Source organism: Dermacentor andersoni, chromosome 8 (assembly GCF_023375885.2).
Source record: "Dermacentor andersoni chromosome 8, qqDerAnde1_hic_scaffold, whole genome shotgun sequence".
In the NCBI taxonomy this organism is placed as follows: Eukaryota; Metazoa; Arthropoda; class Arachnida; order Ixodida; family Ixodidae; genus Dermacentor; species Dermacentor andersoni.
Window position 1 is genome coordinate 79,646,517 of NC_092821.1, and position 13,996 is coordinate 79,660,512.

At 45.5% G+C, this 13,996-nt stretch overlaps 1 non-coding gene across 1 annotated transcript; it reads left to right on the forward strand.

Moving 5' to 3' along the window:
* The first annotated feature begins 4,505 nt into the window (after window positions 1–4,505).
* On the forward strand, window positions 4,506–4,580 carry TRNAS-AGA (transfer RNA serine (anticodon AGA)). Its single transcript has one exon. It is a non-coding gene; the product is annotated as a tRNA-Ser (tRNA).
* Window positions 4,581–13,996: the final 9,416 nt, after the last annotated feature.

Consider the following 13,996-nt stretch of genomic DNA (forward strand, 5'->3'; position numbering starts at 1 on the left):
GTTCCGAAGCCTACCAAGGACGTTCGTAGTTTCGTAGGGCTGTGCTCTTATTTCCGACGCTTTGTGAAGGATTTTTCGACCATCGCACGTCCCCTTACCGACCTCTTGAAGAATGACGCCCCTTTTTCTTGGGGTCCTGACCATGCCTCATCTTTCTCGCAGCTGACTACTCTCCTTACCACGCCTCCAATTTTGGCCCACTTGGACCCGTCTGCCTCAACGGAAGTTTGAACTGATGCCAGTGGTCAGGGCATAGGAGCAGTGTTAGTACAGCGCCAGCGTGGACATGATCGCGTTATAGCCTACGCCAGCCGACTTCTATCACCCGCCGAGAGCAATTATTCAATCACAGAGCGCGAGTGCCTCGCTCTTGTGTGGGCTGTTGCGAAATTTCGTCCATACTTGTACGATCGCCCCTTCTGTGTCATCACTGATCACCACGCTCTCTGCTGGCTATCCTCGCTCAAGGACCCCACGGGACGACTCGCTCGCTGGGCGTTACGCCATCAAGAATATACCTTCTCCGTGGTATATAAGACGGGACGCTTGCACCAGGATGACGATTGTATGTCCCGCTACCCCGTCGACAAACCGGCTGATGCGGACGCCATCGCTTGCGTTTTCTCTGTGTCCCAGTTGCTTCAAATCGGCAACAAGGAACGGCGCGATCCTTCATTACGCGCCCTCATCGACCGTCTGGAGTCAACTCCTGGCGACGCCTATCTCCGGATGTTTCTCCTTAAGGAGGGGACATTATACCGCCGTAATCTCGATCCACACGGCCTTGACCTTCTGCTCGTCATTCTATCCCACCTGCGTTCGACTGTCCTCCAGCAACTTCGCGATGCTCTCTTAGCTGGACACTTGGGCGTCTCACGCACATACGACCGTGTACGCCGTCGATTCTTTTGGCCGGGTCTCGCCCGCTCCGTGCGGCGCTACGTTGCCGCTTGTGAGCCCTGTCAGCGCCGGAAGAAGCCCTCCACACCTCCAGCTGGATATCTCCAGCCGATCGACACCCCACCAGAACCCTTTTTCCGTCGCCAGGATATAGCGTCGCCAGTTTGGCCTCCGTGAGCTTACCTGTAAATAAATTGTAAATAGTATTCGGCTTCAGCTTCACGTAACAATATATATATATATATATATATATATATATATATATATATACACGAGAGGTACAGAGATTGGTACCTCGCACCTCCACCAAAATGTTACGCGACCGAAGGATTAAGACCGGAGACTAATTACAATGTATATCTACAAGGGCTAACTGCAGCGCTGTCTAACTGCAAGCACAGTCTCTCAAGAGGTCTTGAACGAGGACCACGTCGGAATATCGGTCTCATGGTTGTTGTATTACAGACTGGCGACACCAGCGAGATAGAAGAGCACGTTGCGCTGTTTGGTGGGATCGCCCCATTTGTTGTACGTGCTTACCCTTTATGTCGTCAGCGAGTACGTGATGTTGGTGTCGTCCGCTCCACTGAAAATGCCAGGGTCCCTGTGGCGAGGCACACCAGATCACAGGACCAACTGTGTACGTGCTTCCTGGTATGGAGTTGAAGTCAGCTAGGATGCGTCTGTAGGCACGGTTGAACGTGTAGCACTGGATCGAAGTTCTAGTGTTGATGTTGGAGTCCGAGGCAACCGCCACTGCCTGCAATGGTCTGTGCTACCGCCTGCAGTTGGGCCGAGCGCAGGGTACCGCGTGCGCTCACGGTCGGAGCACAGGGCCTATATATATATATATATATATATATATATATATATATATATATATATATATATATATATATATATATATATATATATATATATATATATATATATATATATAGGGTTGTGGGTTTGGTTCCCCCCTGCGGCAAGTTGTTTCTTCATCCACTTTAATAATTTCCATTAATTTATCGTTTCTTCATTCCATTTATTAAGCACAAGTAATTTCTCCTATGTTGTCCTTGGTGTAAGTGTTTGTTGGCTTTGCATGAATTCACCAATAAAAACCGGGCCCCTCGGTTAACCCCCTTCCGTCTCGTTTATATATATATATATATATATATATATACACATACATATTGAAAACCAACTGTTTTCTGCGCTGGCTGGAGACCCGCGAATTCGCGCGTGATTTCTTTGTATTTCTCCTACTCGACGACAGAGGCGACGGCTGCGACACATCACCAAACCCAGGGGAATGTCCGCATTGAAAGCCTCACTTATGAAATACATGTTTAGCTCCCAAAAAATTTTCTATATCCTCTGCCCCCTTTTTCCTCCTCTTATTCTTGCCTCTGCGACACAATTGTAAAATTACGAGGCTTTTTGAGACAGCGAGCTGCTGCACTTGCCCTTAGCAAGCACGGATCTACCGACTGATCATTTTTAAGCTTTCTGCAATTGTGAATAACCACATGTGGATGACAGCATAATTCTTGTCCTTCAGTTGGGATACTTGAAGGGGCGAACATAACTTGCACAAGTTATCGAAACACATATTCAACTTATTAAATAAGGGATTCACTAAAAGACTTCCTAACTGAGTACTTTGCGGCCCAGATTGCAATTTACGAACAGTAGCAGGTGTACTTGCCAGACATGTCCACTTGAAGTGAATTTCCTGGTGACACCAGATTCACGATACTACTTCCAAAGTTGAACGAAATACATGGCCGCTCCACTTACTCGTGTGCTTCAATACATAAAAGAGAGCTTTGTTAAAAGAATAAGTAGAACAATGGTGCATCTTTACGGCCAGTTCAATGACGCATGGCTTCAAACTGGCGTCATTGTGGAAATTCAATCCACGTGGATACGCCCAGCAAACTCACCGGCTACATTTGCTAAATTGCATTAGGTACGGTATAGTAATTATGGAAAAGGTAACAAGTACAGCGTTATTAAATTGTTTAATGTGTGTTTCGATTACTTGTGCAACTAATGCACGCCTCTCTAAATAATCCTGCTCTAGGACTAGAGTTATTTTTTACGCAACAGGCTATATTAAAGAAGTCCACAAACATAATGATCTCAGTGGATTTAATTGCAGCGTACGGAGCGTCCTGGTCAACTTTAGTGTCTTTGTTCTGTGAGGCAGCTTGAGCCATTGGTGGGAGCATAAAAATAAAAATGTTGGGCGCAACTTGCTGAAACTCCCGCGAAATAAAACCTTGATTTCTAGAAAGGCTGGATCTGACTTCATAATTTCTTTTCTTCAACAACTTTCTGACACGTTCATACCAAATATAAAATATATTCCCGGCACTCTGAAAAATCGCCCTTCTAAGTGCGCAAAATATGCTGAAAGTAATTGAATATTATCAGCACACATACCAGGCTACTTGAGCTAAAACCTCAAAATTAGGAATTATATGATTGAGTACGACATATGAGCTGTATACAAACCGTAAACGTCTCAGCTGTTTGCTGCATGTTTAAAAACAGTACCGTATTGTAATGTCGTTCGCGAAGTGACGTTGACTAAACAGATGCAGAATAAGTTTGATGTAAAACAGCACTAAGCTCTACGCTTTGGCGAGGTAGCATTTGTTTAACCGAGGTGGATCCTCTGTATTATTGCACACGTCAACGAAGCAAGTGATGTATCGTCTTATTTACGTACTTCTGTCGCTTTAAAACTAAGCGTCGTTCTTCTCATGCATATTTCATACGTTAACAGCGTTTCTGGTTTCTTGGAAGAATACTACCAGCAGCGCCGCCCATGAAGTGACCGATTTTACAAGAACTCCCTCTCTTCTGATAGATTTAAAGTATGCTTCTCCGAACACCTTCGTATGTGGCCGACCCATAGGTACTAAACAAAGAAAACATTCCTTCGCTCAATGAAAGATCACTCATTCCGATACTCTGTGTGTCCCTGAATCCAAATGCGTTAGCTAGTATGTAATTTCTTCTTTATGATTTCCCTTCTCTTCGGTGACTCAGCCGAAGACGATGACAAGCCAAAACATTCACAGGTCGGGAAAACAAGCTTTGCTTTCCAGTGAGATGCACTGCCATCCGCAGGATTGTTCAATTTTTAGTTCGGCATTTCATTATCATATGTTATTCCACTTCGTAGAAAACTGCCGGCGAATAGCGGTGCACTTTGACAGAAGGGTTACCAGCCTTGCCTTTCGCGAGCACACATGACGACAACTGGCCACGAATCAAGATTTTCACTGAAGCATTGTACATTTTTTCTGTGCCATGACCTACTACATCGCGCAAGACTTAAACATATAAAGGCAATGCCGCAATTCATGCATGACCATCAATGAAATGACTAAGCGGAAATAAAATTACAGGTCTCAGTATACAACTTTTTCACATATAGCTTAGATAGATGGTGCTGCGTCAACAACGCTTCGTCAAAACTCTATGCTCGTCATAAACATCTTTGATGTGTGCTGCACGTTTCAAAACAGTACCCTTGTTTCGTGTTGTACAGTACTTTTTGCTTCGTGTTGTCGACAAATTCCACTTCGCCCTGCCATCTGCTAGCCGCCTGGTTAGCTCAGATGGTAGAGCGGCTGCCCCAGAAAGGCGGTGGTCCCGGGTTCAAGTCCCGGACCAGGACGAATTTTTCTTCAACTATGAGGCTTTTTTTCGAGGAACCCGTATGGGTCTCCTTTGTAGCAATTGCTACGAACGGTGGATGTCTGATTTTCCCTTTATTCATTACTGCTCTCTACCTTGCGGGTTTCCGCACAACTACTACGTCAAGTACCCTTGTGTGTATGTCGTTCGTGTAGCTCAGTTGACTTCAGAGACTCCGTACGCAGATGCATATCAGCAATAAGCTGAATGCCTTGCTAGGGTGGCATTTTTGCAGCAGAGACTGATACGCTACGATATATTAAACGTGGGCAGGCCCGCGGGTGGGCCAGGTATTGCACTACCTTCGGAATCGGCCCACAAATGGGGAGTGCGTAATGCCGCTTCACCTCCGTCGCGGAGGTGAAACGGAGAGATTGCCAGTGTTTGATGTATCCTATTTAAATACCTGAAAATGGTGAAATCATTCTTCTCAGCAACCGTGACAGCGAATTTGATGAAATTTGTTGACTTATTTGATCGACCAATGTCCCTAAATCCCAAGAAATAAACCATGCCCGAAATAGAAATACTGCCTCGGGAGGTCACCAAAACATGCATTTTTCTGAATAATGCAGCATATTTTATTGAGAACAATGAAGCTTGTGTAGCATCAGACCCTTTCTATATTACAAAGGGTAACCGCAGTTGACCCCTGGGTAATGCTTTCTCTGAGTTGAATAGACTGTTACGAGTCTACGCCGGAGTTCATTAAATCAACCGGCATGTCTTCGCCGTCGCCATCGTCCTTATCCTGCGGTCTTCTAGTTTTTGTCGCACACGCACTTGCACATCACTGACATGCTGCGCAGTTCAGTAATAGCTTGGAAAACAAGAAGTGGTGCTCACAACAACAAGTGATCTTATGGGCAGACACACAACGCATTAATCATACATGGCTTGTAAGAAGTGTTAGACAGTGGTGTCAAGTATTCAACAAAGGTGGTGGGGAGGGCATTCCAGTTAGCTATAGCTTCAGGACAAACAGAATATTAAAAAAAATTCTCTACATATGTCTCTTTTTACTTGCAGTTAGCATTCTTTGTCTATTTCAGGCGCTTAGAGCTTATCTAGCTACCTATCTTAATACGGCAACCCAGTTACCCAAGTTGTCTTCCGGCTCGGGCTACTGAGCTGGTGATGCCATCACGCTCGTTCCGACGGCGTCATTCCTGCTATTAGATCCGACTGCTCTTATGACGTCGTCTTCACGCCTTCTGCGCCATATAAGCGAATCAAGTTGCCTAACAGCCTGTCTGAAATACTCGCTTTTCAATTATCACTGGTCATGCTACAGCTTATAGGCAATTCGTCCGTCAGAAGTGTCAAGAAAAGTAGTAAGTGCCAATCCTCCCCCTCAAGGCCTGCTGAAACGAACATTGGCGTGTGTGTGAATGAAAAGCAGCAGGCGGGAAAAATCCACATTCGAAAGATAACTGCGTATAAGCACATGAACCAAAGTCCTTGCATTCCTTACTCAAGTTAGCAGAATCGTGTTTATAGAATGTAAACTGGATTAGAGAAAAGTAGTTTTTCTCGAATCTCTCTGAACAAACCTGCAATGATTGTTAGTCAATTCTAGCTTCGTCTTGCAGGGTACGCGCCATGCTGAAGTTTTACAGAGTGTACAGGTGCGGGAAAGGAGGTAAACGGTATGTGAGGTGAGGGATACAGTCACTTTCTTAGGGATGTTTTCTCGTGATTTTAATTATCAGCATTATGTCGGGAGTGCAAAGCCACTTTGAAGCGCACCGCTGCACACGGCAACTTTTACTCAAGGAACTTTTATATCGTGCACATTGGCGCAGACTTGATCCCTCTTTTCACGGTGTTGAGCGTCCAGTAATTGTTTAATATAATGTCACGGTAGTGATATCCTTACACACGTAATCTTTACAGAGACAACACGAGGAAATTCTGGACGTAGATCACCTACGTAGAGAAGTCCACATGTTTAGCCTGTGGAAAATGAAATGTGGAAATGCATATGCAATTATCACGTGCGACACGTGACACAGATGTAAATATGTGTCGTATATATACTCTTATATCTATAAAAACCTACTCCTTGCTTTCTGGATTCCACACAAACAACGCATGAACATTAGGGAACAAGAGTGTATATATGTTTCTCAATGTCACAGCATGAACAATGTTTGCAATGTCACACGAAAGATTATTTCAATTTTCAGTACCTTGTTGTAGGGCGTATGAAATATTCACGCTTGTTTTGCCAAAGAGGAATTTAAAGCTATCCTCCTTATACAGCCGTCCTGATGAGTGGGTAAGGAAAACGGATAGTTGTTATAAATGAAGTGTTTTGAAGCTGTGCTGGCTCACTTTTATTAGAAGATGTATGCATGCCAGCAGCGTTAAACGCCATTTCCGACGAAAACATGTCAGTCATTATGGGGCTGATATCAAGGCATTCATTGTTATTCTGCCATCTCGGCAGCCATCATCGGGCTGCAGAAAACATTTCATGGTGCAGAGTCATTAACGTATCTTTCAAAACGAATATTATGGTAATTTTGTCATTGACTTCCCTTAGACCATTTTCAACAGCCATTTTCAAAAAAACGTAACGCGATGGCGTTATACTTCATGTAATGAGTTATCTGCGGTATCAGTGGAGCTCGCCGGGCGACTATGTGGGCCACGCAGGCTATAAATTGTGCATTGCAATGCTGTTCTTTCGTCTTTTCCCCTCTTCTCGATAAATAGTTACGCGGTAGCTTGAAGGTTACGCATACTTTTGTTACCATCTTTGTTCACTGTACCGCGTTCTATATTAGTTTAAGAAATCAAGGTTCATTCTGAAGTGAACTCTATTGTTTAACAACTAAGGGGCCTTTAGACGCATAAGTTCGAAAATTCTAGGTGTATCCACATAACGGGTTAAACAGATTTGAATTTAGGCTAGCCATATCTGCACAAAAATTGAATGGAACTGACCGAAATTATCTCCTGTAGGGCTTATATAGAACATTCCAGATATTTCTCTCACATGTTCCTAAAGACGCAAGTACATGAACTCAACAAAACTACATGTTTTGTTTCGATATTTTAACAATAAGTACATTTATATGCATGCAGAGTTATTGTGTTTTAGTACAGTGTGTTGTATCCTTCTTTATTGTTTTAGTTTAGTTTTTTTGAGTGTACATATTGTCATCGTCATTCAATATGTTTGGCTATATAAGTGGTTTTACTGTGACGAATAAAGGGGAATGTACACGGTCGTCCACTTCCAATTTGAACACGGATCCGGGCGGCCGGCGCTCCGCGGAGCGCCGCTCGTGGGCACCGGCGTAACAGCACACACACTAGTGCTGGCGCACTGTAGCAGACGATGCGGCTGAGGCCACGCCTGTGGCTGCCAGTGCGCCGGCGCCCACGAGCGGCGCTCCGCGGAGCGCCGGCCGCCCGGATCCGTGTTCAAATTGGAAGTGGACGACCGTGTACATACTGCGCTTGCGTGGTCCAGTGTCATGCGCGCGTCTGGTCTGAGCCAGACATCACATATTGGCAACGAGAATTAGTATCGGAGCCATGCCGCTCGGGTGTTTTCCAGCACCGCCCCCTTTCTTGCCTGCAACCGGTGACCCGGTTCTGCCTTGGCAGCAGTGGAAACGCGTATTCCTGACTTTCCTGGAGGCCATTGGTGGCGATGAACAGCAGCCCAAGCGTTGCAGGGCAATTCTGCTAAACTGGCTCGGGGTTGAAGGCCAGCGAATATTCTACAGCATCCTTGCACAAGGAGCAGACGTCACCGCGGACGCCAATGCCGAAGACAAGGTGGACCAGTTCAAGGTGGACCAGTTCAAGGACGCGCTTGCTGCGCTGGACACGCATTTCGCGAGCGCTACGAATGGTTTGGTCAAGCGGCGCCGGTTTCGCCAAAGACCACTCCCGGGTGAGACCTTTCAAGCATTTACAAACGGTCCTCGCGACCTTGCACATACTTGAAATTTTGGAAGTACTGCCGATAGCATGATTCGACATCACTTACTGGAAGGCACTTCGTCACGAACAACGCGTGAACGCATGCTTTATGAAGGGTCTTCGCTTACGCTGCAGTGTGCTGTGGACATCGGGTAGCAAATTGAGCAAACGCAAGAAGAGCTCGGGGAATTCGCGCATTGTTCTGGGAACAAGATTCAAGATGTTCGAAAAAGGTCATACTCTCAGCAAGGAAGCTGCTGCAGGTGCGGCTCGTCATCGCATATGGCTAACTCGACTGGATCTCCGGCGGGGAACAAGCATTGTCACTCTTGTGGAAAAATTGGTCACTTTTCGGGCATGTGCAAATCGAAACATAAATATGCCCTTCGAAAGCCCGAGAAAGCCAACGCCGCCACGGTCCTTTATATCGATGACCGTAATGCCTTGGCGAAAGATATTCGAGCCAACATTTCAATCGGGAAGATAAGACTGTGGTTGATCGTCGACATGGGCGCTATGGTTTCTTTGCTCAGTCAAGAGCACTACCACAAATATCTAGCCAACAGCTACTCGCTAAGACCACCGACCGCCAATTTGTTTATTATTCGGGAGAACAAATCAAGTTAGGCGGTTGCTTTCATGTTGACGTATCTTACAAGGGAAACACGGCCAGTGTGCTATTTCATGTCACAACCAAGGGCACATGGCTGCTTGGGCTTGATGCCGTTCGGAGTCTCAGAATCACTATCAACGGCTCAACCTTGAATTGCTGTGAGGGGAAATGGCCTGACTTACAGCCTTCAGAATTCACGCACCAGTTTGCGCACTTGTTCACGGAACAGTTAGGGCACGTGAAAGGCTTTGTCCACCATGTTAAATGCCGTTTATCTGTGAAACTTGTCGTCGCGAAACTCCGACGCCTGCCGCTCACGCTACGGCAATAGGTATCGGTGGAGATAGTGTCTGCTGGCCGAGGATATAATTTTAACCCATCGACGGATCTGACTGCAGTTAAGCGATCGTCGCTGTGAGGAAAGAGGAGTACATTAGGTTGTGTGTGGACCTACGTGAAGTGAACAAGGCAGTAATTGCTGATGCTTTTCCTCTCCTGCATACAGAGGAACTACTTCACGAACTAGCCGGAGGAACGTGCTTCTCGAAGGTCGACTTAGCGTCGGCAAACCATCAGAAAGAACTGGCTCCAAAAAGTCGGGGACTAACCACCTTTATCACGCACGAAGGGTTATTCCGTTTCGAGATAGTGCATTTTGGCCTTGCATCTGCCCCTTCAGCCTTTCAGAGAATGATGCAGCATATTTTGAAGGATTGTAAAGGTGTACATTGTTACATTGATGATGTGATTGTGTGGAGCAAGACACGTGAGGAGCACCACGAGAATCTACACCAGGTGCTAAAGGCATTAGTGATTCAGGTCTGAAGCTCAACGAGAAATGCGCATTTGTTGTTTCAGAACTATCCTTTTTATTGCATACAGTAAGGTCAAAAGGGCTAACCCCATTGCAGTCTAAGGTTCACGCTATTGCCGAAGTGCCTTCTCCGCACGATGTTGCCACTTTGCGGTCATTTTCGGGTCTCGCAGGTTACTATAGTCGGTTTGTGCCGCAACTTGCTGATCTTGTCGAGCCGCTCAGAAGGCTCCTGCGGTCTGGTCAATAGATCATGTGAGATGTTGAGGCTAAGCATAGCTTCCAGCTTGTTGAGACAGCTTTGTCTTGAAGCCCAGTCATACAAATGTTGAAGCCAGACGTTGATGTATTTGTTACGACAAATGCTTCTGATAAGGGACTGGGAGCCGTTATTCAGCAACGCGATGGTGACAGCGTACGCACGGTGGCCTTCGCATCGCGTGCCCTTACTCCTGCTAAACGGAAGTACTCCGCTGGGGAAGGCGAAGCCCTGGCTTGTCTGTTCGCGTGCGAGCGCTGGCATGCCTACTTGTGGGGTAGAACATTTTTGTTGCGTACCGATTATCAGGCACTGCTTACGTTACGTTCAGCTGCTGGTACAGGACACCGACATTTGCTTATATCTAGATGGTCATCTCGGTTTTTGTGTTATATCTTCGACATAGAGTGCCAAAAGCGATAGTAGAACGCCGTGGCCGATACGCTTTCACGCCTACCTCTCATCTGTGATTTGCAGCAGACGGTGTAGGAAAAAAATGTGTCCGTTGTATCAGAGTGCCTAACAAAGGAACGGCTGCAGGTGGTCACTGCTGCAGACAGCACATTGCAACAGGTTGTTGTACACGTGGTACATGGTTGGGCGCCTAGGAAAGTTTTGCCAGCAGAAATAATGCCGTACTTTAACGTGCGGGAAGAGCCTTCTTTCTTTGAAGGCCTTTTCATGCGCAGCGAGAAGGTAATTGTTCCGAGGGAATTAACCTCGCTCATTGTTGGTCTTGCGCACGAAGGTCACCCAGGAATTGAGGACGAAGCAGAGATTACGTCATCTTTACTGGTGGCCACGTTTTAATAAGCAGGTAGCAGCAATCTATTTCTGTGATATCTGCCAGGCCACGGACAAGTCCGCTAAACCGTGGTTTGCACCACTGCGGCCGGTGGCGTTTACAGCGCTACTATGGCAGAAGTTAGCAACGGATATAGTAGGACCGATTCACTGGGTGCCTTCAGACTGTAGGTACATGATATCACTGATCTATTGTCGTTGCAAGTGGCTGGAGGTTGATTTTTCATCTACAGTGAGGTCAGAGTGTGGTCGATTTTTTGCAGACTGTGTTCAGCCGACAAGACTATCCGGAGGAAGTTGTCACAGCTAATGGGCCTCAGTTTCGGTCGCAAATATTTGAAGCACTCTTGAGAGAGAGAGAGGTAATGCGCATCGCTGTTCTTCTCTGTACTATCCACAAGGAAACGGTACGACTGAACGCTTTAATCACGCGCTGAAACATTTCACGCAGGTTGCCCGATTGGAACAACGTCCCCTACAGGCTGCTGTGGTTGACTATCTTGGCATATATAGGTCGAGGCCGCAAGCAACAACTCTTGTGTCGCTAGCCAAGTTGCTTCACGGGGGCCAGCCAAGGACAACACTCAATACAGTGGGTTTGCCGACAAGAGCAATTTTGCATCTTACCTCAATTTAAATGCGGCCACCGTGACCCGGATTCGATCCCGCGAACTCGGGCTTAATAGTCCAATGGCGTAGAAACTGTGCCCGCACAAGCACAACGGGCAACAAGCAACATGGCAAAGTGTCTAACCTAGCGTCATTCGCGGTCATCGCAAGCCATTATCACGGCACTGTACCATGAACACCACTCCTGGCGGTGTATCCGATGATGTCTTGAAACTGACTCTAACAGAACTATCAGAAAGTGAAATGTCATAAATTAAGATGATACCTGACGCGAGATAGATCGAAATGAAGGACCTAATTCTTACTTTTGGATCAAACGTGCTTCCGAGACTGGGGCCGCTGGTGCCCGGATTTCATACCGCTACCTCCTGCTCAGCAGCGCAATACCATAGCCGCTAAGTAACCGTTGCGGGTAATTTTAAGCTGTCAGCGGCAGAAATCCAGTCGCCGCGAAAAGGAGAGACCAACAAACACTGACACCAAGGATAGCATAGGGGAAACTACTTATGCTCAAAAAATGAAATAAAGAAACGATAAATTAATGGAAGTGGATGAAAAAACAACTTGCCGCAGGTAAAGAAGGATCCCACAACCTTCGCATTTCGCGTGCGATGTTCTCCCAAATGAGCTACAGCGACGCCGTATTCCCGTCCACTTTCTTGGGTATTTGTGTTGCCTAGTAGAACCCTGGGAGTGTTAGCCAGTGCAACCACTCAGAGATTTTGGCGGCGGATGCGGAACATCCTTTGTGCCGCAGGCGTAACGAGAACCTGACGCTTCAGTTAATTAGGCAAACAGATGTGTATATATATATATATATATATATATATATATATATATATATATATATATATATATATATATATATATATATCTGGTTGCCTAATTAACTGAAGCGTCATATATATATATATATATATATATATATATATATATATATATATATATATATATATATATATATACATACATACATACATACATACATACATAGAGGGCCGTTTTTTTTTCAACCTCCGATAGGCTAGAAATAAAAGAAGTTCATCTAAAACAATAATTTTATTACCAAAAGATTAGTACAGTTACGGTTACTTTTCGACATAATCGCCGAAGGGATTGAGGCATTAGTCATATCTGTGGACAAGCTTTGCAATACCCTCTTCAAAAAAAAGTTGCCGCCAATGAATTCAAGTAGTCCTTGACGTTGGTTTGAAGGTCGCCATTGGTTTGAAAGCGCTTCTCACCAAGCCTCGTCTTCAGTCCAAGAAAAAGGCACAGGGTGCTAAGTCTGGACTGTATGGCGGATGATCGAAAATGTCCCATCCAGATTGTACGAGAAGCCGTTGAGTTGCTCCAGCAGTGGGTGGACGGGCATTGTCATGGATCAGAACAACTCCAGCGGTCAGCTTTCCTCTTCGTTTGTTCTGAATGGCGCTACGCAAACGTCGTAAAGTTTCACAATAAACAGCTGCAGGGATTGTGGTTCCGGGCTCCATAAACTTCACAAGCAACACACCTTGTTGATCCCAAAACACAGTAGGCATGGTCTTTCTGTTGTTGAAGGTTTTTTTGAATTTCTTTGGTTTGTTTGGTGAATTTGAATGCATCCATTGTTGTGATCGTCGTTTTGTTTCCGGTGTGTCGTATTGAATCCAGGTTTCATCCCCAGTCACGATTGATTTCAAAAGGTTGTCTCCTTATATATATATATGTGGTTGTATTGAAACACAACTGTTCTTTGTGCTGGGTCGAAAGCCTCGAATTCACGCGCGATACATTTGATTTGAGCCTACTCGGCGAGCGACGACTGTAACACACCAACCTAGGCGAAGGTCGGCACTGAATGCCTGAAAACTCTCAAAATGTTTGTGTATCCTCCGCCACCTTTTTCCCTTCTTATTCGTGCTTCTGGGAGTGAATTGTAAAATTGTGAGGCTGTTTCAGACAGCGAGCTGCTGTTCTTGCCTGAGTAATCACTCTTGACAGAGTGATCATGTTTAAGTTTTATGGAATTGTGAATTTTCCAGTGAGTGAGAGCATAATTCTTGTCTAGCACTAGCACAAGTTATCGAAACCCATATTCAACTTAATAAATAAGGGATTCATTAAATAACTTCCTAATTGACCACATTGCTACACATATTGGAATTTACGAACAGTAGCCAGTAAGATATCCAGACAGCCAGACACCAGATAGCCAGACACCAGTTTCGAGATATTATACCCAAAGTCGAACGAAATACATGGGCGTTCCACTTACTTTTGAGCTGGAATACATTAAAGAGCGCTTTGGTATATAAAGTAAGTGCAACAGCAGTGCACTTTTACGGCGAGT